We start from the raw sequence: 26,941 nt of genomic DNA, 5'->3' as shown, positions 1-26,941 counted from the left end.
GGGGACACTTTGCATATTAGGCTTTTATATATATAGATATTCACAAAAAGTTGTTTTAATTTGTTTATTTTTTCTTTACAAAAAGTCTTAAAACTTTTCAAAGCAGCACTATTCATTATGGCTATAAAGTAGAAATTCCTCAAATATGCCTGAACAGTAGAAAGTATAAATACATTTTGGTGTGATCATGCAATGGAATCTTTACAGCATGAGAAAACATGTAAGGATGTGGATGAATATCTAAAAATAAAGATATTGTGCAAAATTAGCCAGACAAAAATAAAAAATATCCTCCCAAAAATGTATGTACACTTTAACAGCTGCTAGCTCAACTTTAAAAATGAAATGTATTTTAATAAGCAATTCTTTTATAATTATTCAAAGTGTGTATATACATTTTTGGGGCACCCTCTCTCAAATCAATGAACATATACTTGGTGAGGATTTAAAAACAATAATTAATCAAGTGGATAAACCCCTAGCACAGCTGATCAAGAAAAGTGGAAGTATAAATGAGCAATATTGGATTTGAAAGAGAGTTGATAGTATATATCCCAAAGTTATAAAGAGAAATGTAAGTGAATATTATGAAAAATGAACCATTTTTAGATCTGCAATTTAGATGAAATGGAGAATTTTCTTTAAAATCACAAAATAAAAGATATGAGCAGTCTTGTATTCAATAAACAAATTAAGTTTATAATTAAAAATCTTCTCATAGTAAAACTCCAGGCCAATATGGTGTCACTGATAAGTACTATTATAAATTTAAGGAGCAAAAAATTCCAATTCTTATACAGACTTTCATAAAATATAAGGGGACTGAACACTTTCAATCAACTTAACAAAGATGTCATGATTCCAAAGCTAAAGACATTAGAAGAAAATAAATTCCATTATTCCCCACAAACAGAGATGAGAAACCTTAATAAAATTTGGCAAAAAAATTCCATTATATATAAAAAAAAGTTAATTTATTTTGAGTATTTGGAATACAAGATTGTAATATTCAAGAATTAATTTTATGTTATACCAAATTAGTAGAAGAAAGGAAGAAAGTATATGATCAATTCAAATGCTTATTAAATACTCATGATAAAAATTCTACAGCAAACATCATTTTTCATGGCAAAATTCAGCTAAGACAGAGAACAAACAAATTAATCAATATTGTACTGCAGGTCCTAGTCAATCAAAAAACACAAGAAAAAGATATAAATGTTTTAACATTTCAAAGGAATAAGTAAAACTGTCAGTTCACAGAAGACATATGTATGTAGGAAATCTTGACAAATCTAAAATGCAATCACTAGAAATAAGTGAATATGGAAGGTCATAGTACACAAGACCAATTTTACACAAATCTATTTATATATACATGCAGAAACAATTAGAAAACTAATTTTACATACATTATTTGTAAGAGCAACCCCAAACAGAAAATATTCCAGGAGATTTAACAAATTATGCACAAGACTTCTACAATGAAAATTATAATATTTTTCTTAGAGAATTTAAGGAAGGTCTTTAACCCTATTAATGGCTTTAATAACTCAATTTTATTAAGATGTCAATTCTCTCCGGCCAGCATGGCTCTGTGATGGAGCTTTGACCTATGAGCCAGGAGGTCACGGTTCAATTCCAGGTCAGGGCACATGCCAGGATTGTGGGCTCCATCCCCAGTGGGGGGCATGCTGAGGCAGCTGATCATTGATTCTCTCTCATCATTGATGTTTCTATCTATCCTTCTCTCTTCCTCTCTAAAATCAATAATAATAAAAAAAGAAGTCAATTCTCCCAAAATTCATTTACAAATTTAATGCAATCCAATCAAAATATCAGCAGACTGTATTTTGGGTGGGAGTAGAAATTGACAAGCTAATACTAAAATTTTATGAAATTGCACCAAAATTACTCTTATGCTATTCTAATCCAAACAGTACAGTAGTGTCATAAATAAAGACAAACAGGTCAATAGATCAAAATACTGTCCAGAAATAGACCTGCATATAATGGTCAATTGATTTTTGAAATGGGCACCAAAGAATTTCCTTGAGGGGAAATTCTTTGCAATAAATGTTGCTGGAACTGTATAAATCTATGTCACAAAATGAATACAAGCTCTTGCTCTCACTAGATGAACTATATTCTAGGTTGTAAGTGCTAAAATATAAACCTTCTAAAAGCCAACAAAGTAGACTATTCTCATGAACTTGTGTAGGAAATGATTTCTAATATATGTTAAGAAAGCACAAACCATAAAAAGGAAGTCTGATAATTAAAGTTTATAAATATGTAAAACCTCTATTTGAAAAATAGCATTAGGGAAACAAAAGAGCAAGTCACAGATAGGAAGAAAACATTCCTAACAAAATGTATTCCAACAAAAATGTATTTAACAAAAGAATATATCCAGATTATAAACACTGCTATCGCACAATAAAGAAAAGGTAAACTTCCCCATTAAAATTGGGAAAAGGATTAGAATAAATAGTCTCGAAGGAACACGTCAAAAAGGAATGATAAAGTTTATAAGTTATCGGGCAAATTAAAGCCACTATTGTCAGTACATGTGGACTGACACTAATGAGATTTATAACCCCAAATGTTGGTGAGAACGTGAAGCAAGTGGAATTCTCAGGCTTTGCTGGTGTGAGTCTGGAATGACCTTCAGTGTGATCATGTAGGAACCAAGAGCCTTGCCCTGGTGGCTCTGTACTCCTTGGTGTGGGGAGGGAGGGAGAACATGGGAGACATCAGAGTCCAGGTCTGCAATATGTGCACGAAGCATGTATCTACACTCCATTGCCCGATCTCAGTCATGTGGCTGCACTCAATTACACCAAAGGCTTGGGATTCCTGCTAGTCTAGGTGTGGGCCTAGGTGCAAAGGTAAAGGGTTTGGTGAATGTCTAATATTTACCCATATTCACATGGCTGTTTGCTTGTGAAAGGATATGGGAGGCAATTTGTATACAGAGAACACCAGTTTAAGAGTTTAATTGTTCGTTCCAGTAGCAAAAACGTGTTTCTTTAGACAAGAAATTTAAAATATAGGGATTAAGAGCATGGATTTAGAATTAGACGGATTTATTTAAATCCCAATTTCTCAGCCTAGTTGAGTTTCTAACTGAACCCGTTCACTCAGTGGACAATATAAAATAGGCAGCTATGGATATATTTACTCATTCTTAGGGATTGTTTTTACCTTTGTTAAATAGAAATCATGACACCCACTTTTATGCACTTTAGTATTATTCTGAAGGTCAAATGAGATAGTATCTCTGAACGATGCTATAAAAAAGGAATTATTTTACTCCTTAGCCAACAGGGGAGTATTGATCTATGTGATGTTTACATAAAACTTAGCCCTTTTTGAATATCATAATTTACCTTATTTTGGTAACTCAGAGATAGACTCTAGTCTGAAATGTAAATACATGTATTTTCTTTTCCTTTTTCTTCTTTTTTTTTAATGAGAAAATTTCCACTCCAGTGATGTGTTCCTAAAAACATGTAAATGAAGGTTGAGACTAGGCCTGGACTCTGATTGCTTTGTTCTCTTCTCTCAGCTTTTTGGCCCAAGATCAAAGTTTCCTCTACCAAAGTAACCTTATATCTTCCTGATGTCAACTTAAAAAATGTATCTGTGCATGCCTTCTCTGAAAGCTATTTCCAGCCCCCAGAAAAGAGCAGACTAATCTCCTGAAATCCCATGCAGAGCCAGGATTCCCATATGAGTAGTCTGGGATCTCTGCTTTATGCCCCAAGTGACATATCTATATCGATGGCATAGATATTTAAAAAGAGAAATCATTATTAATTAACTATTAAAAACTCCCAATTTCAATTCCTTTTATGTCTGAATAAAGACCTTTTTTCCCCCCTGAGGAGTTCCTTAATTTACAGATGTTTTCTTTTTAAAAAAATTAGATATCAGCTCTTGTTTAAATTGATCCTTCTCCCCTGAATATTCTAGAATTTAATTGCTGATGTGTTCAGACAATTCTAATTCTAATGTTTAATTGACATTGGGTTCCTTAAGGTATGATTATTGGAAGTTGTAGCTTTTAACCCTAAAGAGAGGCTATATCTGAGGTTTTTATTAATAACTGCCTATGGCTTCGTTTTCAACAAATTTGACCAATTCTTGTCAGATGTATGTATATTTCCAGAATGTATTTCTAATTGGTGTCAATAAAATGCTGGTGATCGTATTTCCTTAAAGCATTATTTCTTTGCCTTAATATATTGAAATGTGTTGAGCAAATCTATATTAAGTTTGTAAGTTATATTATTTTTAAGTGGCGCATTTTTATGTTGATGCTCTTCTTGAGTTTCTGTTTTCAAGTTAGCAGAGTTTTCCTTTTTAATTTGACTGCATCTGACAGCTTTCATACTCTGTTCCCCTGATGGCTTTAGGTGCTGTTCTCTGCATCTTCCTAAGTTACAGTGTTAAGAACTGTAACGATGTCCTAGGGCAGGAACTATTTTCTGATATTTGTACAGAAACCCTCTCATGATGCACCACATTCTCTAGTTCTGATAAACTGTTCCTTGTTCCCAAGCAGCAGTCTCAGTTCATTTTCAGACCCTATCCTAGTCCTTTCTAATTACTTTACAGCCCAGATTATTTGGGTAGGTGGCCTTTTCCATATCACATTTTCCTTTAGTCTCTAAGTAGCAGTAATCTCGAGGCCTTATTCTATATGATGATAAGAAAACCAATACTTTGTGTGTGTTTTTTTAATTCCTGTATTATTATTTATTTTCTTTTTATTTTTTATCTCTTTTTTTTAAGGATTTTATTTATTCTTATTTATTTTTTCTTTATTGATTAAGGTATTACATGTGTCCTTACCAGATATTCTCCTATTGCTCCCCCACCCCACTTGCTCATGCCCTCTCCCCACTGCTGTCTGTGTCCATTGGTTATGTTTATATGCATGCATACAAGTCCTTTGGGTGATCTCTCCTCCTCCTCTCTACCCTCCCCTCCACCCTCCCCTGCCTTCTCTCTGAGGTTTGTATGTCTGATTGATGCTTCTCTGTCTCTGGATCTGTGAGTGTTCTTGAATCCCACAGATCTGTTATGGTTGCTGCTCATCTATCACTTTAGACCAGGTGCCTCTCCCACTGTCTCTCATCATTGTATCAATCCTGCCTTAGCTTCTTGATTTCCAGTTTGATGCAAAATATATCCACAGGCTCTACATTAGTCCATAAAGCACAAGATCTCAAATTCACAAACCTGAGACCTCTGGAAACTGATACTAAAGTGAAAATCTAAAACTGAGTCCTTAGTAATATCTACTCACAGAGAGTTCTCATTGACCTTTCCTCTAGACACCTAAAGAATGGCCATGAGATGGAGGTATTCTGGAAAAGTAGTAGAGATTAAACTAGCTCACAAAACCATTCTTATTCTGCCTCTCTCACATTTTCTGGAGTGCTCAGCAGTGTCTGAACATAATGACACCAAATAAATGGAGGCCATTTTTCTGGCCCAATCACTGTGATTTTGTACTTTGAATAATCTAGTTACTCTATTTTCATCGACCTGTGGAATGGAAGCAGAAGCATAGCAAGAGTTCAGTCATCATTATTAGTTCCTATCATTATTAATTTTCTCTTAGGCATGATTGCACTCCTCCAAACAAGAGTTCTCCTTTTATAGTACACTTATTTTTGGGACAATGCAGAGAAGAAGGCAAAAATTAAATTTACATAATAATTTCGCTCACACTAAAATAATCTTTTATGTCATCAAATAAAATGTTGTGTTATTCATTTATTGAGCATATTATCTCTGTGCCAATCATTTTAACAAGTGCTGGAAATTAAATTATTATAAAAAATGAGTGTAGTCTCTTCCCTTATGAAGCATGGAGTTTGCAATCTAGTGGGAATTGTACACTATTCATTAATGAATAGCACAAATTAAGATATGATGTTTCACAAAGGAGAAGATATCGATGCTATGAAAGCAAATAATGCAAGATTGGGCCAATGCAAGAAGGTCAGGAAAGGCTTTCATCTCAGTACAAAGCACTTTTATATGACTTATGCCTCTGGCCTTCATACAGCTAATTCGCACATAGCTTGTATATATGCCTAAAAGTGTCACTCAGGTAGGCCCTCTCAGATCAAATAGAGTTCACCACAAAGACAGATTCTACCTTTTACTTATGATGCCATTAAATAATCAGCAATATTGGTGTTAAAATTCTGAGAAAGGAGGGGGTGGTCAGTAAATTATTTTTTCCCCTCCATATTTTGGAAGGAAGTGATTAGTAAGCACAGAAATCCGAAACATGGAGCTCTAAATAATAGCTGTATTATTGATAAAATATCAACTGGATTATATAGCATACTTGATGTCAGATTGAGCTTTCAATATTTCACTATGGAATTAAACTTGGCAGAGCTAGACAAGTGCAGGCTTCAGGTAGAGCTAGACAAGTGCAGGCTTCCTGCCTGGGACAGAGCCCACTATTCTAGACTTACCACAAGTGGGAAGCAGAAAAGAATGTACAATGTCTTTTAATTTAAAACATAGTGAGAAACTCAAGTGAGTGGGGAAGGAGGGGAAAGGCAGGAGTGCCATTCTAGTGTGATTCTATTAGAAATAAGAGCCCTGAGGGATGGAAGCCTCTTGCACCTCAACCATGTTCTTTTTATACTCTTAATCTTTAACAACCAACCCTTATGAAAGAAGACACTGTTGGGGTGTAGGAAGTCCTGCTCTTTACTTAAGAAAGATACTGCTTCTTTGTTAAGCTGGTGGGGAATTTAATTTTACTTCTGAAGCTGCATTGTCCAATATAGTAGCCATTAGCCACACGTGGCTATTTAAGTTCAAATGAACTAAAGTCAAATTAATAAAATTCAGTTCCTGAGTAACACTAGGCACATTTCATGTACTCATAGCTTGTTGTAACTAGTAGATGCACCCTAAAAAAGAACAGATTAGAATATATTTTCACCTTCCAGAATCATGTATTGGATAGCAGTATTCTAAAGGGCATTGAATTGGGTTGGTATTGTATATTAATGAATTCCAGAACCTTACTGTGCTCTAAGCTAAAAATCTACTCAGTACTTATTTTTCATGCTGAGCTACATGTGCAATATATTTGATCAAAGTTGTACAATTGTAACATAAGACAACTTAAAGATGCTCTAATAATATGTAAATAGTTTTTAAATGCTATAAAACCATTAACAAAGGAGAAATAATATATGAAGTTAAACCCAAATAAATTAAACTTTGAAATTTGTCTTCTCTCAATTTTTCATTCTGTTCAATCTCAACTCGGAGAGTCCACTCAGAAGCTTGGGTAGAATTGGCTTCCTTAATGATTGTAGCAGTCAGTCTGGTGATGACCATATGTTCTAACAATTATTTTTCTGGTTTCCTTTTTCAATTTTTCAGGCCTTAAGTATTTTCTACCTCTTTAGGGACAGTAGAAAGATTTTCTTTTGCATCATGTTTTCTAAAGGAGAATGATCTATCTCTAATGTTCATCCCCCATACTGATCCCTCACACTTTGGAGGAAGACTCAGATGAAGATTAAACCATTTAATTGTTTCTTAAATTGGCCATTTTTGTTCTCTGCTTCACATAGCACAGGTATAGTTTGCTGCATCTGAGTATCTTCTTTCTTTTTTATTTTGGTCCAGGCATGTGATTTTCTAACACACTATTCTGAATTTTTATTAGAGGGGCTCTTAGAGTGAGATATATAAAGTCATCTATTTCTGGATATACCAAAAGCAACTAATAGTCATATAAATGTCATTCATCATCACCTCTCAGAATGAGATAACATTATTTCAGCAGTATTTTGTCATCTGATTAGAGAAATCAAACGCAGGCCTAGATTAGCTGTATCATCCTCCTGCTTGGATTTTCTTCAGTTGTCTCCTCTAAATTGTTCCTTCATTTGGAGTCATAGTTCACAAAGGTCTTAACACGTTCCATTAGGGTGCTGGTGTGCTTGCAAACTGGATCTCTTGAGTGAAAAGAAAGGAAAACAGGAGGCTCTGATTTTTTATGTTTGCCCATTTTTCAGGTATAAATAATCCTACTGCAGCTGATTTCATGCTACTCATGGATGTCACACAGTGCATATTTGGTGGAGATGTGGCTCTCATGGGTTGGATGAGCTTCTCCAGCATTAAACACTGCTTCCCAGAACTGTAACACCAGACTTCTTGTCATCTACAATTATGGAGCCACATTGAAAAGGCCCAATGGCAACCTGAGTTTTTGACCCAATTTTTGTGTCATTGTTGCTCAGATATAACTCCAGTTTCTGAAATTTCTTTCTAGAGCCATCTAGATATTCAAGGTGTGGTTTCCCTGTTGCCCCCATTATGAACTCTGCAAGAACTTATATCTCAAAACCTGATTAGATCTATCTCCCTTAGAGGAAGTTATTCTGGTCTGTTCTTTGTATTTATTGTTGTTTTTTTATATTTTACCTCAGTTTTTATTATTAATTTTTAAAATCTATTCTTAGTTCTTAATCTTCTTTTGGCCTCAGTGCTTAGGGCCTCAATTGGCCTTTCTAAATAATTAAAGCAAGAATGAAAACGAGACAGTGTTTTTAGGCATAGGCCTTGACCATAATAAATTCTAATAAATTACCATAAAAATGCTAACTTTTATGGTTAGATTAGTGTATAATTATTTTATTCTGCATGCCTACCATTTTATGGTGGTCTAGTGCATAGGAAGTCATTTTAGGGTGACTATGTGGTGTCTCCTAAAATCTTTTATTTTGAAAAAGCAGCCTGTCAGACGTAGTCTGTCCTTTTTTCCAGAACTCTAAGTCTTTAGTGTTCTCTTTGAAAGGCCAAAATCATCAGTTCACTGAGTCTCCAACTGTCTCCTTTCCTTTGATATATTGAAAAAAAAAGTGTTTTTATCTGCTTTGACATTCCTTGAAAGATAATCTTGTAAGTTGTTTTGGTAAAAAACAAACAAACAAACGTTTCTTAGTCAGGGTTGATCTGGAGGCTATTTGGAAAGTTTCCCTGTCATCCTCACTCTGCCAGACTTTCCAGGTTTTGAAAGATGATTTGTAACACGTGACAGTTTATGGCATTTGACTGGTATTGTTTACTGCTTGTGCATGAAACCATTCAAAAGAGCAAAATTTCACAGCTATATTAGCTCAAAATTGATAGAGTTGGTTGAAGTTTAAACAAGGAAAACCATGTATTTTCCTCTGACAATGACATCGTTATTTCCCTTTATTAGCCATGCCTATGGTTCTCACCCATAGCATGCATTTTTCCTGGGCTCAGAGGAAGGGGTTTGGTAAGCAATCACCAGAATTCTTATTGACTTTCTCTATTTAAATTTAACAAGATTTCCCAACTAGTACCTACACATTACTGCCATGTCTCTTCCTGTAACATTTAACGATTTCTTGAGTTTCCTCACCCTCATGAGAGTACTAAAGGTAATGCTATTGTGATGATTATGACTTTGGGGCTCCTCACAGTCATCTCTTTCCTGACTTCCTATGCACTACATGCCAAATGGAATAGATGTTCCCTTCTTGAGCAATTTTAACTACTTGTTCTAAGAAATGGATCTCAGTTCTTTCAAAAACTTCCAGTGCTATATCATATGCCTGTCAGTTTATGTGTGGCTAATTAAAAACACCGAAATCACTGTGTCTTTGAAATGTGATTTGATAGTTTTACGTGAGATTCAGTAGATTGAGTCTTACGTTTTTCCAAAAGCTAATGAAACCAACTCAACAGGAGCTTTTCAAAAATGCAGAAGACCCAGTTATATTGACTGAGACTCTTGAGTCCCCAAGAAATTCTGGTATGTAAAATGTTTAAAAACAACTAGATAAATGTATAAATCTGGTTACTTATTTAGACATTTACTCAATAACATTTTACCTTTTACTATATAAAAAGAGATATGGTCGTATAAAGAATAAAAAACAATAGATTCATACAATAGTAATATACAATGATTAACTACATAACAAGCCACAATAACATAAATGAAATGGGGAATTCAAGGGAAAACAATATTCTTCCTGGCATGTAGAAGAAATTGCAGAAGCTCAGAACAGAAGTCATTTTGGAATCACTGAGGCAAATCTATGTAGAAAATTATCAAAGAAGACTGGAAAGGGGAAGATCATAAAATATCCTGAAGGTCAGCCAGAGGAGTATTTTGATCTTTTATTGTGAGTATAAAAATAACACCCCTAGAAATTCCCTTTTCTTTTATGACTCTGGCCCTAAAGATATTTCTGATGCTTCTGATCCAGGATTACATTTTTCCTGGACCCCTGTTGTTTATCCTCCCTAAAGTACTTGCAGCTTGTAATCACCACATTCTTCTGATTATCCTCTTGTCTTCACCTACTTCTGCTGCCAGATTTACCAAAATCTTTATTTCCAAATCATTTTACCTACTTTATTCTTTAGGCATCTGGGATTTGTATAGACAAATGTATACAGTCTGCCTTGGACTCGGTGACTCTCACAGTCTTTTTAAAAAATATATTTTTATCGATTTCAGAGAGGAAGGGAGAGGGAGAGAGAGGTAGAAAGTCAATGATGAGAGAGAATATAATACTGGAAGTGCTAGCCATAGCGATCAGACAGCAAGAATAAATAAAAGGCATCCAAATTGGAAAAGAAGTAAAACTGTCCATATTCTCAGATGGCATGATACTGTACCCAGAAAACCCCAAAGATTCCATACAAAATCTACTAAACTTAATAAATGAATTTGGGAATGTAGCAGGATACAAAATTAACACCCAAAACTCTATGGGCTTTTTATACACCAATAGTAAACTCACAGAAAGAGAAACTAAAAAAAAAAAAAAAAGAAATCTCATTTACCATTGCACCAAAAAAATAAAGATACCTAGAAATAAACTTAACTAAGGAGGTAAAAGACCTGTACTTGGAAAACTATAGGACATTGAAAAAAGAGATAGAAGAAACCATTAACAAATGGATGAACATACCATGTTCATGGATTGGTAGGATCAATATCATTAAAATGTCCATATTTCCCAAAAACAATCTACAGATTCAGTGCAATCCCCATTATAATACCAACATCATATTTCAAAGACCTAGAAAAAACTCTTCAAAAACTCATCTGGGATTTAAAAAAAAAAAAAGACTCCAAATAGCCACAGCTATTCTAAGAAAGAAGAACAATGTTGGAGGGATCACAATACCAGATATCAAGTTATATTACTAAGCAACAATTCTCAAAACTGCCTGGTATTGGCACAAGAATAGACATATAGACCAATGGAACAGAACAGAGAACCCAGAAATCAACCCAAACCATATGCTCAATTAATATTTAACAAAGGAGGCAAGAGCATACAATGGAGTCAAGACAGTCTCTTCAATAAATGAAATGTACTGAGAAATTTGGTCAGATACATGCAAAAAAAAAAAAAAAATGAAACTAGATCTCCAACTTATACCATACACAAAAACAAACTCAAAATGTCTAAAGGACTTAAATGTAAGATGGGAAACCATAAAAATCTTACAATACTCCAAAGGCAGCAAAATATCAGGCATATGTCGTAGCAATATCTTTACTAATAGCTCCTAAGGCAATGGAGACTAAGGAGAAAATAAACAAATGGGACTACATCAAAATAAAAGGCTTCTGCACAGCAAAAGAAACCATCAACAAAACAAGAAAGTGCACTGAATGGGAGAATATATTTGCCAATGCTATTTCAGATAAGGGTTTAATCTCCAACATTTACAGGGAACTCATACAACTTAACAAAAGAAAGATAAATAATCCAATTAAAAAATTGGCAAAGGACCTAAATATACACTTTTCAAAAGAGAACCTACAGAAGGCTGAGAGACATATGGAAACATGCTCAAAGTCACTAATCATCCAAGAGATGCAAATCAAAACAACAATGAGATACCTACCATCTCACACCTGTCAGAATGTCTATCATTAATAAAGGACCAGTGCTGGCGAGGATGTGGAGAAAAAGGAACCCTCCTGCACGGCTGGTGGGAATGCAAACTGGTGCAGCCACTGTGGAAGACAGTATGGAGTTTCCTCAAAAAGTTAAAAATGGAACTCCCATTTGACCTACTTCTAGGAATATATCTCAAGAAACCAGAAACACCAATCACAATGGATATACGCACCTGTATGTTCATAGCAGCACAATATAATAGCTAAGATTTGGAAACAGCCTAAGTGCCCATCAGCAGATGAGTGGATTGAAAAATTGTAGTACATCTACACAATGGAATACTATGCCACCGTTTGAAAAAAAAAGGAACTTTTTACCATTTGCAACAGCATGGATAGAACTGGAGAGCATTATACTAAGTGAAATAAGCCAGTCGGAGAAAGATAAATGTCACATGATCTCACTCATATATGGGATATAATGATCAACATAAACTGATGAACAAAAATTGATCCGGAGATAAATGACAGGGGAAGGGGTGGTTAGAGGTCAACCAATATGCATGCATATTAGCGTAACCAATGGACACAGACACTGGGGCAGTGGGGGGTTAACCCTTGGGGGTGGGAGTGCCAGAGGAGGTCAATTGGGAAAAAAGGAGGCATATGTAAAACTTTAGATAATAAAATAAGTAAATAAAAATAAATAAAAATAAAATATATTTTTATTGAGTTCAGAGAGGAAGGGAGAGGGAGAGAGAGATATAGAAACATCAATAATGAGAGAGAATCAATGATTGGCTGCCTCCTTCCCACATCCCCCATTGGGGATGGAGACCACAACCTGGGCATGTGCTCTGACAGGGAATGGAACTGTGACCTCCTTTTTCATATATTGATGCTCAGCCACTGGGCCACAATCTTTAACTATAGAGAACTGTGATGGAGATGGCAACTATCAGAGATTCTGGCTCCTTTCCAAGGTACAGATCATGTGACACTTCCAGACCTGCTCCATACAGTGCTCTCATGTCATCCTCATTCTCTCCCTCTTCTAGTCCTCTTGATGGATGCTCATATTCAGGTTGCTCTCAAGATGGTGGGTCTCTCTCAGCCTTGGTTCCTGAAAAACTTCATAAAGCAGAACTCCTTTCCTGGCCCTTCAGCCAAAAATTGGATCAGTGAATTAATAATTTAAACAAGTGACTGAGATTTCATGATTGACTATTACAAAAGCTAGTATTACCACAACTTATATAAGAACCCAGTATGTTTTGAACAAATAAATCAGAGGAAAGGACTTTCAGTTAATGTAGACACAGGTTTTGTCATCATTAATGTCTAGGGATTCTTTCTGTATTTTTTTTTTTGGGGGGGGATGATGGGAATTCTTATCTGTGAGTGTGGAACATATAGATCTATTGGTTTCTAACAGCAGAAAAAAATGCAGAGTTCATGGCAATCAAGGGATAACTAATGATGATGTACTTTTGATTTGAATCACACTTAATATTTCTCTTGTTTGTTGATTAAAGCCAAATCTTACATACAAATGACATAGTATTGCTCAATAGTTTTATTTTAATTTTACTTTCTTTGTTTAGATATTGACATAGGGATTGGATTCTTTATTAGAAATCAAGTCATCAAATGTTGAGCCTACATTATTCCTAAAGGGACAGAGGGATCTGGATTTTATAAATTACATGGAATTTAATAGCAGAATCAAGACTTAGAATACTTATAATCAGTATTTCTAGATTCCCAGTTATGTACAATGTTCACTGTTCCATTTTGGCTAGCTTCTTCAAGAAAAACAAAGACGTAGAAGAGTTTTCCTTCCAAAACATTAATATTTACATTTTGCATTGAGATCCAGCTTTAATTTAAAACTATGGACCAGTGCAATTTTGTTTTCCTTTGATGGGAGTCAAAGAAATGATGAGTTTGTGATCTGAAGAGAAGATACAGTGCCTCTGATTTAGCAATTCACATCTCTGTGTTGGAGCAACAGGTTACCCAGGAAATGACAGACTGATGCAGAATCAAAGTATCAAGTATGTGGAATAGATATAGAGGTCTTTTGAATTGAGTTGCAATGCAATGATTCCAAGGCACTGATATTGGATATCTAAAATGGGAGCATGAAAAATACCAGATGTTGCAGATACAGGGAGGAAAAAGAAAGTTTAGAAATAGGTACTTGGACTTAGTATTAAGGAATAACTTTCTAGCAGTCAAAGCTATGAAGATATAGAATATCTCATTTTTTCCCTAAGATAGTGAACTACTGAGCTTAGTATTGCCGAACGTGACAATTTGGTCAGGATATAAACTATAGATGATTCAAATGACTGGTAATTGATCACAATGATCTTTGCAGTCCCCTTCTGGCTTGAGATTTTGAGATATACATGTAAAATGTCATTTAATGCTATAAATTGGTGATGATATTCACCAGTCAGATATTTTTAGTGTTTTATCTTTCCTTTCATAAGTAATGCTTTTTTTTTTAAGCATTGGAGAAATTTGAAAAGTTTTAAAAGTAAAGATTTCACTGATTTTGCTATCTGTACCATCAGTGTTCATAGCTGCAAACAGAATAGACTCAAGCTGGTTGAAAGAGAAAAGGAATTAATCTAAAAGCATTACATTGGGCCAACTTTTCTATCAGGCACATTGGACAAAATGCCAATGACCTGCAATGCCTTTAGGGGTCCATGAAAATGTTTTCATTTCTTTTAAGTACTGAAGAAAAAAATATTGGGGTGAAAAATTTCATTACACAATATTGTTATATCCATCTTTATATTAATGCAGTTATAAACTCTATTTATATGCACATATACCACTGTGTGTGTGTGTGTGTGTGTGTGTGTGTGTGTGTGTGTGTGTGTGTTATGGAGAAAAGGGCTGCTAAAGGCAAAAGTGCATAGAATCCATTAAAGTCTTAATGACCAGGAGCTCAGACTTGGAGGCAACCCATCCACTGGCTCAGGAGCTCCAAGTGTAACCACACACATCTGAGCACCACTCCAGCATACACACCCAGTTACTGATGCTGGCACAGGTGCCACCGCCCAACTGCTGATGTGGGCCTGATGCTGCATACTGTGCCTCCAATGCCTCTGGGAGCTAGCAAAGATGGCAGCTTTTGGAATGGGTTGTCAGAGAGATTCTGAGAAGCATGTGCTTTTGAATTGAAGCCTTGTACAACATTATCTTATCAGAAAAGTCCAGGCCTTTCACTTCCAACCAAACATTCTCAACATACACCTCTTCAGGATAACTTAGGCTCTTAACATGTAATGAAGAATGAGAAGTTGATTTCTGGCGTCCATCCTAGTGATGTGTAAACTTGTAAGGTGGGATATTTTCCAAACATAGGGGATGTGTTCCAAAGGCTCCAAAAAGCTAGAAATCTACCAACCAAAGACTACTGCCCACACATTGATATAGTAGTATCTAGACTATCTGAAATGCATAGGTTTTATTTCTGTTTAATAGTTTAAATATCAACTATAACTGCAATTACTGAATACTTATATGATAGGTACTCTTAACACTTTGAATCATCTAATTTGATTTTTAATGAAAATAGCATTTTAATATAGGTAATATTGTTACTATCCATTTTATAAACAAGCAATCTGAGGTTTAAGAAGACTAAGTAACTTGTTCATAGAGATATAGTTAAGTATTAGTGAAGGTGAGATTTTATGCTGAGTCTTAACCACCATGCTATGCCTATTATATATCAAATATACAACTTTAAATCCTGCTTTTCACATTTAACATTTTGGAATAAGCCTTTAAAAATAGGAACTTTAAGCTCTTCTTTTTAATGCTGACATAATATTTCACTAAATTGTTATAACAATATTTTCAAAACTTTCTCTGTTATATTTAATCTTTATATTTTTGCCATTTTAAGTAATCTATTGTACTAATTCTTTATGTATAGAACTTTAAAAAAATATAGTTAACATTACTTCCCTAGAATAGAATCTCAGAATTGGCATAGTAATCTTAGATCAAAGGGTATGAAGACATTTTTTGAGAAGACTACCATACTGTAGTTTACTTTAGTAATGAAAAAATAAGCTCATTAATTCATTGATATATTTAACACATTCATTGCATTCCTCCTACGTCCTGGGCATGGTACCCATGATCCCATTATTAATATTTGAGGCTGTTAAACTGGGATGTGCCTGAAATGGGCACCTTGTGTAAATAATGTGTGGTGAGAATGCTTCCTAGATTTTCTGGGAAAGAGTAGGAATACTTTAGAGCTCTTAGGAGTTGTAAGAAAGTGACCCGCAGAGCAATATCAAAATGGCATCAAACATGAACATTTTTTCTTCTTGGCCAATCTGTTAGATGAGATATTGTCGATCACTGTTTAATGGTAACTTCCTTAAGTACTAATGAAGTTGGACATTTTCCCCTATGTCCATTAATAAGTTTCCTCATTAATAAGTTGTGAAGTATGCTTTGATATTTTGGTAGTTATTATTTATATGGAGTAGATTTTTGGTGTATTACATTTGTTATAAATAATTGTAATCTGCTTTGGTTGAAACATTTTTTTAAAACTCAGGTTGACTTATTTTTTTTTAATGTAGTCTAATCTGCCAGGCATGCTCTTTCTAAACTTTTTTTAGAAATTTTAAGCTTCAGAAGTACATTTGATCTCTTCAAGAAACATACACAAATAATCAGTTACAGTTTTCTTTATTTTTTGTGTTCTATTTTATTTGTATTTAATTCCATGTTACATCTGAGAATAAAAGGAGCATAACCCCAGGGAGCTGTACAGCTGCTCTTTGAAGCTGCCCATGCTCGCTCTCTCTCCAGGAGTGTACTTTCACTTTAATTAATCTTACCATCAACGTTGTGTGTGTGTCTCTGAATTATTTCCTGTGACACCTCAAAGAACCTTCTTCCTCTCTTGACACCTCATGATTCCTTCAGGCTGGGTGATTGTCTGGAAGAGCTCCTATGATTCAGAAAAGCTGTGGTATTTATAGCCATGGTTGTAAATTACAGCTAAAGAAAACAGATTCAAATAAGCAAATAGAAACACACATAAAGTAAAAACCCAGCTGCGAACTCTTAGGTGTCCCTTCCCAGTGGACTTACATGGGGATGTATTGGGTCGGCAGCTAAGTAATTGCGGATTTTTTAAAGAAAATCAAAGACAATTTTTTCATGGAACTAAATAACTTTATTATTTAATGTATTGCCCATTTTGATCAATGACCTTTTGCCATCTTTCAGGCAGCATCATAATCCCACGTTCAAAAAACTTCTGGTTTTTATTAGCAAAAAACTGAATCAGGTACGATTTGACATCATCATCATTATTGAAATTTTTACCATTCAAGGAGTTTTGTAAAGATCGAAACAAAAAGTAATCAGATGGTGCAAGGTCAGGACTATATGGTGGATGTGGCAAAACATCCCAACCAAGCTCCATTAATTTTTGCCGAGTGACCAAAGATGTGTGTGGCCTTGCATTGTCATGATGGAATACAACACCTTTTCGATTTGTCAATTCGGGCCGCTTTTCTTCAACTGCATTGTTTAATTTCGTTAGTTGTTCAATGTAGACATCAGAATTGATCGTTCGGTTGGGTGGTAAGAGTTCAAAGTAGACAATTCCTTTGTAATCCCACCAAACTGATAACAAAACCTTCTTTTGATGAATATCAGCTTTTGATGTTGTTTGAGTTGGTTCACCTGGCCTGCTCCACGATCTTTTCCGCTTGATATTGTTGTAAACAACCCATTTTTCATCGCCAATTATCAGTCGTTTTAAAAATGGATCATTTTCATTACTTTTCTTTAGCAAATCGCAGCTGCTAATGCGTTGCGTTAACTGTGATTCTTTCAGTTCGTGAGGAACCCATGTATCGAGTTTTTGAACATAGCCAAGTTGTTTTAAGTGATTTTCAATGCATGTATGTGATACATGAAGCTTCTCTGCAATCTCACGTGTTGTACTGTGACAGTCCGAATTGATTATTGCTTTGATTAGGGCGTCATCAACTTCAACTGGACGACCAGAGCGTCTTTCATCTTTGAGTGAAAAATCACCAGAACGAAATTTGGCAAACCAATTTTGACACTGCCGTTCTTTTAAGGCTTCGTCACCATAAACAGCACATAACTTTTTATGAGCTTGTGATGCATTTTTCCCTTGCGGAAATAAAAAAGCAAAATATGACAAAAATGTTCCTTTTGATTTTCCATTTTTCAACGAACGCCAAACAAAAACTACAAAACAGATCAAAAAACTTTTTTTACTGATTAACAGCTGAATAGCCAACTATCAAATACAAAATGTGTTTTACATTTGTACTACGTCTGCAAACCTAAAAATTCAACTGAAGCCATGTATGTGTGAAACCCGCAATTACTTAGTTGCCGACCCAATACTTAATTCTCTCAGCAACCATACCTGTGAAGATGAGTGACTTGTGATCATTCAGAGAAGCTCAACTGAGCTTTGGTCTCTAGAGTTTTAGTGGGGGTCACTTGTAGTTTTATTAGGGATCAGTCACATAAGCTTACAGCACTAGATGGTTGACCTCAGCTATTCCAACTTCAGGCTCCAGCTCCCCCAAGCAAAACACAGGTACTCACCATAAATATATCTGGTCAAAGTGGAACAGCATAGGCCACAGCCTCAGGCATACAAAAACTCTACCATGCAGACTATTCCAGAGCTTATCTTCCGGGAGCGGATGGCAGGCCTTTCTTTGGAATCTGCAGGGTTTGCCTAACGTGTAACTGCTGAGGTGACCCTGGCCTTTCCAGTGGTTATGAGGAGTAAGTGAGTTAATCCATGTAATTTAGAATAGTGCCGGCTTATGGAAGCAAATAAGGGTCAGCTATAATTTCTTCCGGAGGTGTTCTGTGAACTGAATGAAGTGGGTTCATTTGGAATGCAAAGAATTAGCCCTGTTCCATGGATCTTATGCTGATGATGTAAGTCCTCAAGTTTGGAACAATGGGCATAACCAACATATGTTAGCTAGAGATTCTTTTGTAAGAAACTTCCCAGTGAAACACCGGCCCTAACGTTGTGTCCTTCTGTCCTTCACAGAGCTCTGAAATCAGCAAAGCAGTATCGAAGAGTGGAGCTATTTGAGGAATACAAGAGAGCAGGTAAAAGAGTGATTCTTAGTAACTGAAAGATAATATTCATTTAGATGGAAGATTAATTCAATTTTATAGCCCCTATTATTTAAAAAATATTTTGCAAAAAATACCAGTTGGTTGTCCTAGAATATGTGTTATGGGTGGCTGACCATATTCTAAAGATGGACTGATTTCCATGAATATATTAATTAATGTCAAGGGTTTTTGTTAGGCTAGGCCTAGACATAAATTAGACATAAATGTGAAGGAATTAACTAAGTAATTATTATTACTTATTATTATATCAGCACATGTTTATTAAAGGCTTGTTAGATGGTGAATAGTCCTCTATGAGATATTTGGTGATTTTGTAGAACTGACCCATCTGATGGGTCTTGTCCTGTCCTGACCGCTGGCGCTTACAGTGGAGGTGACTTGAAATAAACAAGTAGATATCAATGTGTGAGTGAAAACTGATTAATTTGGGGAGGAGAAATAGCAGAGTTCTATGGGAAAAACATATTGGGTGGCAAGGGCGGAGTCTACTGTGGACTGGCTACACACAGTATTTTTCGGGAAGATGACATTGATCTAAGAGTTGAAGTGTGAGGAAGAGAGTCCTAGGCAAATGAAACAGCATTGAATAAATAAAGTGATTGAAAAAAAGGGGAACGTAGCTGTAGCAAAGTCTCAGAGGTAGAGAGAGACATAGGAGGAAACTGCGTGGAAAATAGGATGAATATGAATATGGGAACTGGCCTAAGCATAGGGCCTTAACGGCCATGATAAGGGACCAGCTCTGCCTGGCCACTTCCTGCCTTTGGCATTTCAGTGCAGTGTTATCTGGTCTTCTCTACTGGTCCCCAGAATATAGATGCTTTTAAATATATCACCCAACCTTAACTTCTTTCATCCTCTTCCAAAGAATAGTGTATATGTGTTATTATTCTGCAAAGAGGTTCTCAAATGTGTTCATTCCTCTGGACACTGATTCCATGATGTGTTCTGCATAAAATGGTTTGGGGTCAAGAAAGTTTGAAAATCTCTGAATACTGTTACACTCTCATGAGCTTTAAATGCACATTAACATATTATAGTTTCTGGGAAGTTCTAAAATAAATACATATATGATATAGGTATACATATGTGTATGAACCATAATTTTACTTGAGAGTTCACAAAGTTATTGCCAGGTTAACTAGGAAATATTTAAAAAGTTTCTTTCTTGGAACTATGTGCTTTAACAGGTTCCTTATACTGTTGAGGCTGACCTGCTTTAAAGTAATTGACTTATTTTATGGCTCTGCATATTAAATTACAAGAATAATTTTCTAGAATCTAGATAATTCAAGCCACAAAAAGTCCGTTTGCTTCAATAGTTTAGCTTTTCAGGCAGAAGATTTTTCATGACCTGAATTATATGGTGAATTGCTTCAAAGTCTGGTTATACTTTACATATGACAATAGAGCCTTAAGTACCAATAAGGAGCACTAGAGTAAGAGCTTACTAAGTAATTTTCAATATCAATATTAGTAATATTTGTTCTCTTAAACAAAGGAAAACCACACACACAAAAAAAATACTGTTTACATCTCAGCAGCTCTGAATCATTTCTTTCCACTGAAAAGGCTGATTCTTCTTGATCTGTAAAATTTTCGTAAGTTAAAAATAGTTTAAGTGAGAAAAACGACTTGGGATAATGCCTATGTAGCACCTGGGAATGATTTGATTTTATATGAAATTTGGAGATTTTGTATTTGCAGCAATAAAGGCCCAGAATATAAGAGTTAACCTACACTTATTTCAGATGAAAGGTGCTTAGCATCTGTGATGGAAAGGACATTGACTATTTAAAATCAATTCAGTTAACTATTATTCAAAAATAAGTAAAGAATCATGAAAAATTCCCTAGGATTTCATAAATTAGAGAGAGAGAGGGGGAAAAAAAAAAAAAAAAAAAAAAAGCCTGTTTCATCCCCAGAAAGACAGGAGACAGCTGTCTCTTAATTACTACTCTTGCCATTAGCTTTCTGTTAGAGATGTGTTTCAAATTTGGAATATAATTAGAAATCTTAACTGAAAATAGATTAAAAAAGAAAAACAAAGTAAAAAGCAAAAAGACCAACATGGAACATAGAAATAAGGGGATAAATAGAAATGGTAATATTCCAGCCAAATTGGATCATCACCTATGTAAAAATGAGTTGGCCCCTAGGGCCAACTGGCAAGAAATTGAACTTTCACTGCTTCCTCTTTCAGGAGAATTTTCTCAACCAAATGTCAAGTCTTTTTAATCTCTATACATTGTAATTTTCAGGGGTCATATTTTGCTCTGTGTAAAAACAGTGCTTTTAAAGTTTTGAGGACTGAGTTAAATCCCAGCCCCTTAACTTGTTCCCTATCTGTACAAATTTTCTAATTATTCTCAATATCAATAAACCCATCTCTAAAATAGAATTTCTAAATCCCATTTTGCAATGTGGTTTCTCTCTGATTTATCTTTTGACAGGATACACTGACCAGTATGTAGTAGCAGATCTAGATATATGAAGGTCTAGAAAAGAAGAAACAAAGAAAGTAAAAAAGAAACAAAGCTAAATTTGAGGATATATCTTATCTAATAAAGAGGGAATATGCTAATTGACCTCACACCATTACAAAGATGGCTGTGCCCATAGTCAATAAGGAGGGAACATGCTAATTGACTGCCTCACCCTCAAAGATGGTGGTGCCCACAGCCACATGGTGGTGGCGCCCAGTCCCCTCAGCCCTGCTGGGGCAGCAGGTGTGCGGCAAGGCAGGCCTGGCCACTCCATACACCTGCCTCTGGAGTGCTCCAGTCTCCTCAGTCTCCCAGCCACCCAGAGCCGGCTCAAGGCACAGGCAATCCTTGGATGGTGGCTGCCTAGCCACCCAGGGCCGTCTGAGGCTCAGGTAACCAGGGCTGACTGAGGCTTGCACTGCTGAAAGCAGCAGCAGCAGAAGTGTAATGGGGTGTCGCCTTCTGCTGATCGCCAGGTCACCTCCTGCCCCTGAGGGCTCCTGGACTGTGAGAGGAGGCAGGCCAGGCTGAGGGACTCCCCCTCCAATGCATGAATTTTCAGCACCAGGCCTTTAGTATTATAATATTAAGCGCAGACTATTGCAAATAATAAACTTTTGGAGTTTATTATTTGCAATAGTCTGTGCTTATTGATTCTGTACCTTGGAGGCAAAAACCTCAAATCCTGGTATTCAAGCTATTTTTTTTTCCTCGTAGATATTTTGGATTCTCTCTCCAGATTGTCAACCCCACTTAAGGGCATAGTGACATATTATTTATGAATTACAACACTTCATATGCTGCTAGGCATGATAGTTGCTCAATTAGCACTATATTTGTTTAATTGAATGGAGCGTGAATTAATAGCACCAGAATTACAACACTTCATATGCTGTTAGGCATGATAGTTGCTCAATTAGTACTATATTTGTTTAATTGAATGGAGCTGTGAACTAACAGCACCAGGAAGCTGGATCACCCAGCTTGTTATGTTCCCTGGTTTACAAACTCCCTTCTAACATCTGAAGCAGGAATGATTTCATGTGGCGATAGTGCGCCCACTTCCTGCTGCTTCTCCAGCATACTCTGCTCCCATCACATGAGTTCATTTCCTGTTATTTATGTCTATTCTGCATGGTGGCTAATTGTTGTTGTTGCCTGCATTGCTTCCATTTTCAGTATTTTTTCCACTGTTTTTTGTTTTTGTTTTCATCCTTCATTCTTTTCCCTTCCCTTAATCAATCTCCAAAATTTTAAAGTACACATCTCTTAAAGTCCGAACAGATATCATCTCTTCCTTGAAGCGGTTTCAGTTATCTCCTGGTATTATTATCTTATCCCCTTTGATTTTGTTTGTTTGTTTTGTTTTCAGGTACTATTCCTGTTCTCCATCTATGTTCCTGACACTGAGCCAGTGAAAGCCCAGCCACCTATATTAATGGCTATTTCCTTCTATCCTCTATCCTCTACTCCATCCTGTTACCTTTATTTAAAAAAAAAAATCACCATGGGATTGGACATCTGGCACAGTGTGCTGCTTTCTTCCATGCTGGTGTCTGGGTTACTGGTGGCATGAACACCAGGCTGCAGTCACATCCACTGTCTGAGCCCAGTTCACTTTCTGAATGTATCCTTAGTTCTGGCTGCTTTGTCTCTGAGTCAGAAGCCTGGCTCTGTACCAGTGGTCTAGATGCTCAATTCCCAGAACACACTGCATCCCTTTCCCTGTAACCTTAGGTACCTCCCCTGGTTTATGATGTGGATACACAGGTCATGCTGGGCACTGCCTCTCCATAGAACCTGTTCTACTGCTTCCTTATTCCAAACCACAAGGCCAAGGGATCCATATGTATCAATGCCCTTAGGCTCAAACTTGAAATTATCAATTGAATATTAGTAATTTGGGTCCTGGCCTGGTGGCTTAGTTTTTTGGAGCATCATCCTGTACACAAAAAAAGGATGCAAGTTTGATTCCTGGTCAGGACACATGCCTTGCTTGTGGGTTCACTATCCAATTGCAGCACATTCATTAGGCAGCCAATCAATGTTTCTCTCTCGCATCCATGTTTTTTTCTCTCTTTTCCTCTATCTAAAATTTAATGGAATCATATCCTCCAGTGATGATTTATTTTAGTAATTTGCATTCTTAGCCCCTATAAATTAATATTTCTTTCCCAATTTATTCTGCTTAGTCTTTCATGGAGCAGATTTCTTTTTTGCTTCCTTTTATGTCTCTGCATTCCTCTTGATTAAGTCACATTAGTTATTATCAAAGCAGTCCAATTGTACCTCTTTTAGGGTACTTTTCCATTAGTCTAGCCATGTCTAATAATAGTAAATATTAATATTAATAATGCTAGTTATATTTACTAACAATGTGCTATATCTTCTAATATTTTTGTTTTACATTTACTATCTAGAATCTACACTGTGAAATTCACATATTTTGATGTACAGTTCTAGAATTTTTAAAAAATATTTTATTGATATTTTACAGAGAGGAAGGGAGAGAGAGTTAGAAACGTCGATGAGAGAGAAACATCGACCAGCTGCCTCCTGCACACCCCCTACCGGGGATGTGCCCGTAACCAGTGTACATGCCCTTGACCGGAATCGAACCTGGGACCTTTCAGTCCGCAGACTGACACTCTACCACTGAGCCAAACCGGTTTCGGCCAGTTCTAGAATTTTTGACAAATGGAAACAATCATGTATTCTCTATCATAATCAAAGTCCAGAACACTTCATCCTCCCAAATTCTTTCATGTTCTTCCCCCTTATGGGCAATGTCTGCTATGCTCCTCCAGTCACCAGACACCACTGATCTGCTCTCTGTTTCTGTAATTCACCTTCTCCTAATGCCATGCAGGTTGGATCACACAGGATGTACCCTTTGAGTCTGGCTCCTTTGCCTACCCTAATATGCTTAAGGTTCACCATTATGTTCTGAAAATAATTGCATGATTTTAACCCTTTTACATCTGTCAGACTTTGATGGCCATGTAAAAAAAAAAAAAAACACAAAACAAAACAAAAATGAAAAACTAGGGTCTGCTTTCAGGTCAAAACCACAAGAAAAACAGAGAGAAAAAATGAAAAACTCACCCTCATGTGGTTTAAAATTTCTTCAAGTTTTAGCTCCTCATGATTCTCCTGCTTTTGCTTATTTTTCAAAATCTTCAGGTAGCGTGTGTGTGTGTGTGTGTGTGTGTGTGTGTGTGTACTCAAATCAATGGGAGATATAGCGTTTAGTTGCTTTGCTCCATTTCTGCTAAAAGATGGAACACCTGAAAACTTTTCATATGCCCATTTATTCCTCTTCACAATTAATTAGGCAGATATTAGCATAGGCTCCATTTGTGATGAGGAAACCAAGGGACAGTATGGTTAAGTAAATTGCCCAATGTTCCAGCATAAGTGGAAGAGCCTCAGCTGCCTGGATTCATAATAGGCCTCTTAGCCATTTCGCTATATCACCTCTCTCACGCTAAATTACTGTAATAATAAGTGCTTGTGAGAGGGACTCAGATGTGCATACTAAGCTAACATTGAGTTAAATGATAAAAGAAAGACCCAGAACAGAACGGCAATAAGAAATTGTCCAACAAAACCACATTTATTAAGTTTCCAGACAAGGGAACAAAACCTGGTGGAGAAATTCTCAAAGTAGTTCACTAAAGGGAAAAAAGTCAGGGAGTAAGTGCTAAAATTAGTGGGGTGGTGGGAGGTGGGGGTTAAGGGTGGGAAGCAGGCAGGAGAGAAGGGTGTGGGGGTGTGGGTGTTACCTTGGTGGTGCTATTTAACCATTGAAAATTAGTATTTTGGCAATAACAAGATATATAAGGAAACATTTTTATTTACAATAGTACATCCTGTATAGTAGATGCTCAATAAGTACAAGTTCCATGAATTGATGATTACGGTTTTTCCTTTTCTTACTTCTCCTTACACCTGGAATCAAAACAATCCTAAACGTTGGGAAGCCACAGCTTGAGATTGAGAAAATGGGAAACAAAGGAAGAAAGTCCACATGGGTTGTCCTATTCAGTATTTAGGCATAAATTAATAACATACTTTTCAGATAAAAGCTGAGTTTGAATACCATACTGCCTCAATAGCAATCCTTTTTATACTCCCATGATCACCCAATGTCAGCCCAGATTACAGAGAATACTTATTAAAATAATCCATGCTTGATTCTCTCTCATCATTGATGTTTCCATCCTTCCCTTCCTCTCCCTTTCTTTATGAAATCAATATTTAAAAAACACATAAAAAAACCAACCAAACAAACAAACAAAAATCCATGCTTTTCTCTAGTTCCCATGAGAGGCACAGAGAAATGCTAGAAGAGTTTGCAAATGGAACAATGGCTTGGAACTCCACTGATCAGGCTTATTCTTTTTGTAGATATTGCGCCCAATTCAAATTTAAGAATTGAATTTTTTTTTTATTACTTACTGTTTGTTCTTACACTGTAGTGCAATGTTATTGGATAATATTTTAAGGTAGAATGTGTAAGTGGGTGCATATTAGAGTTTAAGGAAACTTCTGGTAGTGAAAAATAAAACTCATAGACAGTATGACCGAGAAAACTTAGCTATGGCATATTATATTCTTTGTAGAGAACTTCAGGCACTCTGTGAACTTCACTCTGAGAGCTAAAGTGAAATTAGAATAATCACATATATACGTTTATTCTTGCCTGTCATAATAAAAGGCAGAAGATAAAATTTTAATTAAACTCATTATCTGTCTTCCTTTGAAATTTCAAATTTCAAAAGAAAATGAGCCATTAATCATCAGAAACTATAGATAATTTAGTTCCTACTAATTTGAACCTGAAATGTATCATCATAAGGAATTCAATCAGTCTGAGGATTAATAGGTGATGTCTGTATTAGAAATGCCCCGAGGATATAATCAGCTTCGGTTTCAGTTTTGTTTGAGCACATGGTATTTAACAGGCCTTGGATACGTGGGTGACAGTGTTCTTAAGGTTTTTGAATCTTTGACGTTGCTGAGGCAGCACTTCCTCAGAGCACTCTTATTTAGTAAAAAAAAAAAAAAAAAAATCAACCTTCCACCAAATTAAAACACTCCCTATACATCTCTGCTTCTCAAGCTAGGCTTGAGATTGGAGTCATTGTGTATGGAATAGGCCCTTGCTAAATGAAATTATCAGAAAAACAACCCTGTTATCTTAAGGGTAGACAATAAACTCCTGTCTTTAACTTCATTTTTCAAATGACAGTAAAGGCCATTAAAAAAGTGCTCAAACATCTAG

The 26,941-nt window shown here is 35.9% G+C and overlaps 1 protein-coding gene across 7 annotated transcripts in view; it reads left to right on the top strand.

Moving 5' to 3' along the window:
- Positions 1-26,941, top strand: part of INPP4B (inositol polyphosphate-4-phosphatase type II B) — a 561,675-nt gene that overhangs the window by 237,265 nt on the left and 297,469 nt on the right. For all 7 annotated transcript variants that reach the window (XM_084884243.1, XM_084884241.1, XM_084884242.1 and 4 more), the window contains one exon: positions 19,077-19,138. The gene's annotated coding sequence lies outside the window, so the exon portion shown is untranslated. The remainder of the gene's footprint in view (positions 1-19,076; positions 19,139-26,941) is intronic.

This window comes from Pipistrellus hanaki, assembly GCF_964339955.1.
Source record: "Pipistrellus hanaki genome assembly, chromosome: 5".
NCBI lineage: Eukaryota > Metazoa > Chordata > Mammalia > Chiroptera > Vespertilionidae > Pipistrellus > Pipistrellus hanaki.
The sequence above is the reverse complement of the archived record's forward strand: the minus strand, read 5'-3'. Positions and strand labels throughout refer to the sequence as shown.